Below are 5,859 nucleotides of genomic sequence, written 5' to 3'. Positions count from 1 at the left end.
AAAGTAGAGGACGTCTAACTTGTTTTTGCAGGGCATGTTGTGATGTGATATGGTCAAGACGCGATGAGATATAAATTGTTGTATGAGATGATCATGTTTTGTTAAAGTCATCGGCAACTGCCAGGAGCCTTATGGTTGGCTCTTTATTGCATAAGATGCAAGCGCCATATAATTGCTTTACTTTATCACTATGCGATAGCAATAGTTGCAAAAGCAATAATTGGCGAGACGACCATGTAATGACACGTTGATATAGATCAAGATGATGGAGATCATGGTGTCATGCCGGTGACGATGGAGATCATGACGATGCTTTGGAGATGGAGATCAAAGGCACAAGATGATGATGGCCATATCATGTCACATATTTTTGATTGCATGTGATGTTTATCCTTTACGCATGTTATTTTGCTTAGTACGGCGGAAGCATTATAAGATGATCCCTCACTAAATTTTAAGGTATAAGTGTTCTCCCTGAGTATGCACCGTTGCGACAGTTCGTCGTGCCGAGACACCATGTGATGATTGGGTGTGATAAGCTCTACATTCACATACAACGGGTGCAAGCCAGTTTTGCACACGCGGAATACTCGGGTTAAACTTGACGAGCCTAGCATATGTAGATATGGCCTCAGAACACTAAGACCGAAAGGTCGAAAGTGAATCATATAGTAGATATGATCAACATAGAGATGTTCACCATTGAAAACTACTCCATCTCACGTGATGATCGGACATGGTTTAGTTGATATGGATCACGTGTGGCACCCCGGCTCAGAGCAACCGGTTTACCTTGCATTGCCAGCCCAGAGATCAAGTCTTCTGGCAATACACAACAACATGGTACAGAAACGACCTCTTTATTGATACTAGCGGATTACATAGGTCTGGTATTACATCTAGAGTCGAGGACAAGCGGCACACACGGTGTTGCTGGACAATATGTACATTATTTAATGAACATGACGGGGGCCTCGATCACACAAACTACGCGGCAGCGGAAGAACGACGAAGTGGCACTCCATAGCACAGGGACACCGACATGGACATGGCCTAGACACGAGATGCGCTCCGATGCGAACCGACTTGCCTGAAAGCTGGCATAACACGCCAGGTCAGTACATTGAATGTACTTGCAAGCTCAAAACAAACATAAGCACGATGACAGACAATATCATGATAATTAACCAGATTAATTTAACACAAGAAACACTACATATGCAATGCAAACAATACGTGCTCCGAGTCTCACGGACTCGCTTACCAGACGGTTACCTCGTAACCAAACGGTGACCGCACCGGGATCACACGTGAAACCAAATCACTCATGAACACCTCAAGAGTTCATGATTCACCACGAACCAAAGCATCACAAATATCATTTAGTTTGCCAGTTTTATTAGAAAAGTTGATCCATGGTGTGACTTACTCATGAGCTATGCCCATAACCGAGGACGCGGCTATCGATAGATTAAATACACTCTGCAGAGGTAGCGCACTTTACCCACACTACGGAACACCGGGCCTCGCATTCCCATTCGGGTGGACCAAAGAATTCAGACGAAACCCTCCCTTTGTCATGCACTCTCCCCGGCCACTCCGACCAACTCCCTCTCAGGGCTAGGTCTTGGGTGGCCCCGTGTCTACCAAAGACACCAATGGCCACGTCGTAGCAAAACGGTCCCAAACGGGGACAAGGTACCATAAAAACAAAAACGAGCACACAAGGTTATGTCTGCCTACCGGGCCAGGGTATGCACGCCCATGACATTCCCTCGCGGGAGGCAGTAGGCACCGGTGAGAGCCACAACAAAGGACCGAATCAAGACCTTCCCATAAGGTAAATGTGGTCGCACTGAATTAAAAACCCGATTCAGTGGCACCATGAGGTGATCAACATCATATTTAAGTTGGACTTAATCAAGTTTAACTTTGATAAAACCTTTTTATTGTAAACTTGATATAATACAAAAGAATCATGCAACTACTCGTCATGCAAGGCAAACAACTCATATTCATGGATCAAGCTAACCACATAATCATCTTGCAACACTTAAAGATCAAAACTTTCTGGTTATAACTCATTTTTATTATCAAGCAATATTTTATTTAGTTCTTATTTAAATGAAAATATCACTAGTAAAATAGCTATCATTAATTTCCATAGCAATATGTATAGTGCAAAAGCTTACTCTACTTAACCACACAAGTTCATGCATTCAACCAGTAACTAAAACAAGCATATCAAGCAAAATAAAGTAACTAGTAATTTACCAAAGTTATTTATCAAATTTTAAATGCAAATAAGAACTCATATTCAAGTAGAAAATCATAGATAATGAAATAACACCATCCAAATGCTGGTGTGGCTTGCCTTAGTGTACATGAGGATCACACCCCTCTTGGTTTGCTTCAAGACAAGCTTCTCCTTCTGAAAAGAATTTAAAACCACAAAAAAATAATTGTCAAAACACATTCTGAAAATCACCAGAAATTCTAGGCAGCAAGGAAAAATCCACCTTTTGGTGTGCTGCTAGAGCTTTCTGAAACAAAGACAATGCAAAAAGATTCAAATCATTTGGACTTATGGTTTAGAAATGGTGGCTGGTCAAAGTTCAGTCAAATTTCTGAATAATATTTGAATTGAACAGAAATCCTGGGGAGGGGGGGGGGTGACGTCGAAGGCGTAAAACAGAACTACGCCTCCACTCGTACCGCTTCGGGCACGAGTGGTGAGACTGACAGGCGGGTCCCGCGCGTCAGGTGAGAGGGGGGGGGGGTGAGCAAGATCGGAGAGAGGTGGGGCTTCGCCGGAGCTCACGCCGGCGATGAGGGGGTTTGGGGCTAGGCTGGAGGGATAGGATTGAAGCGGGGCTCGAGGCGCACCTGCCCGTAACCGTAGCTTGGCGTGGGGTGGACGGAGCTGCTCGTGGTCGAGCTTGCAAGCTTCGGTGGTGGACGGGGTTTTCCGGAGAGGTTGAAGACGATGGCTAGGGGCAGCTCTGAGGGCTCGGCGGCATCCAAGAAGCACCAATAGGTCACCAATGCCCCACCCAAGCAGTTGGTTGAGCTCGAGAGGCACCGGAGAGCGGCGGCTGGCCTGCGTGGATCGCCGGAGTCCTCTGGTCGGGGCGACGGGCAGAGGCCTGCCCGACCGAGCTGCTGCTGGTCTACGTGTTCGTGGAGTGGTGTGGAGTGGTGCTTGGCTAGAAAGCGAGGAGGGAAGCGCTATATATAGCCGGAGCGAAGAGGGGGGGGGGACGTGTCACCGCCGGAGCTCTCTGGACACACGGCGAACAGCGACGAGAAGCTCCAACGCGAGGGGGCAAACGCTCAGCGTAAAGCAGGAGCTTGCCCACGCTCGTGGACGAGCATAGGAGGCGGTTGGGGAAGTGGACAAGCGCACGCGCGCACTGTGGCATTTTGGCCGCGACATGCCCGTGCTTGCTGCGGCGGCTTCGGCGTCGGCGAGCGCCAGGGAGCGGTCAAGGGTGATGGGCCGGGGCTTGTGGCGCGGCGCGACAGTCGATGGCAAGCGCTGGAACGAGCACGCGCGAAACAGAGGGGAAGGCACCAGCTAGAGTGCGTCGAGACGCTGCCAGGCGCCGTGTGCTCGCGCGGTCACCAAGCTGGCATGGTCAAAACAACGCCCAGGAGTGGCCAAACCTTGTCTACGCGCTCGACCGTGCAGTGTTTAGTCTAGGAGGGGTGATGGTTCATACCACTACAAAAAATACACTTCTGTGATGATACGTGTTTGTCACAGTAGGTCGCGTTTTCTGTCATGCATGTACATCCATGACAAATTTATGACAGAATCAAGATAGTCATACATGTGCTGTCGTAGAAGTGTTCCATGACATTGCCAAAATTATCATCACGGAAGTGTCCACTTCCATGACGATAAATCGCGCGTCACAGAAGTGCTTTCGTCAAGGGTGACCGACACGTGGCATCCACCGTAACGGAACGCCATTAAGCTATCGGGTCGGATTTTGGATCCGATAACCCGTTAACAGCCACGACCAATGCCGATTTTCCACGTGTAAAATTCTCATTGGCTGACGGATCCACGCGTCAGCTCCGCGTTGGCACAGGGTCACTCATCCAACGGTCGAGATGGGCCTATGATATGTTGACACATGGACTGGCCCAAAAGTGGCCCACAAAGTTTAAATGGGCCGGCCCAACCAAAGGCCCATAAGATTTCGCGGACCATAATGGGCCGGCCCAGCTAAAGGCCCACAAAATTTAGCGGACCATAATGGGCCGGCCCAGCTAAAGGCCCACACGATTTTGCAGACCATAATGGGCCGGCCCAGCTAAAGGCCCACAAGATTTTGCGGACCACAATGGGCCGGCCCAGCTAAAGGCCCACAAGATTCTATAGACCATAATGGGCCGGCCCAGCTAAAGGCCCAACATTCTCTGTCAAATCGGCCCGTCAACGGCCTGTCCTAAACTTGTCATCAACGCGGCCCATGGTCACTTCTGGCCCGTTAACAATCCGCTAAGTAATTGGGCCGAATTACGGCCCGGTGTATTTCCGGCCTGTTAAAGGTCCGGCTTCATTTGGGCCCATTTACAGGCCATCAAAACTTTCGGCCCATGAACGACCGTGAAGGATTTGGGTCATATTCGGCCATGTCTGACATTCGGCCTGTTAGAGGCCCACTATAGCTTTGGGCCACTTTCGACCTGTTGTCATTTTCGGCCTGTTAACGCCGGACGTAAACCATGGGCCATATGTGGCCCAACGTCATATCGGGCCCATTAACGGCCCATATAAAAATGACGATAATCTAGCCCGACCGAAGTTCCGGCCTATTAAAGGCCCGTGTATTAGGTCGGCGCATTTACGGCCCATCCGAATTTCGGCCTGTCAAAGATCCGCATCGTAAATGGGCCACCATTTCGGCCTGCTAAGTCCAGTGGGTTATTTGGCACAATCAGGGCCTAATCTCACTTTCGGTCTATTAAAGTCCCATGTTTTTTATGGGCTCGAGATATTTACACCTGTAAACGGCCTATTTTTACTGAGGGCCCAAATTATGTTTAGGCCTGTTAAAGGCCCACTATGGGCACATGCCTACCAGAAAAATATGAAAGCTTATGCTGATTTAGGCCCAGATATTTTTAGTGGGCTACATGCCAATTTCGGCCCGTAATCATTTTTAGCTCAATTGGAATGGGCCCGACGAATGTTGGCATGTTGGGCTCCTACGAAGCTTTCGGCCGAATACATTACTAAGATAAACCTACACTATACAAAAATAGCGTCATAATTACTGCAGCCTGAGGCAGCATCATAAATGTTGTATCACAACAAAATAAATTCCAACCATACAACAAAAGGCCTGTTGGCATAAAGTTTACAGTCCTTCCAGATAAAAGCACCATCAGATGTATAGAAGCACAGATCATTTGACCCGAGTGCTAATATTTCAGGCTGTAGAATCTGATGGAGCAGCACAATCTCCACCTTTTTTCCGCCATTGCTCTTGAATAACGAAGCGAATGTCTGATAGTCTGGTTTCAAAACCATTCATATCTTGACGACATTTCTCAACCACTATTCTTGTTTCCGAAACAACGTCCATTAGGGATTGGACTTGTGTCTGGAGCACAGATATATCACTCTGCCTAGCAGGAAGATTTTGTTCAGTAGGCGATTTGGACGAGGTTACCTTGACAACCAACCCAGAATTATGCAGGAAGGTGCTTTTTGCACTGTTAGTGGAGAGATACTGACGCACTGCAACAAGAGGTGACATTATGCCTGTAGTAGCCTCGTGTCACGCCCAATATGCGATACTATCCTAAGGAGACTCGAAGGCCCCACCAAGGATAGAACCGCAT

Source organism: Aegilops tauschii, chromosome 5 (assembly GCF_002575655.3).
Source record: "Aegilops tauschii subsp. strangulata cultivar AL8/78 chromosome 5, Aet v6.0, whole genome shotgun sequence".
NCBI classification, from domain to species: domain Eukaryota; kingdom Viridiplantae; phylum Streptophyta; class Magnoliopsida; order Poales; family Poaceae; genus Aegilops; species Aegilops tauschii.
Note: the sequence above shows the minus strand (reverse complement) of the source record.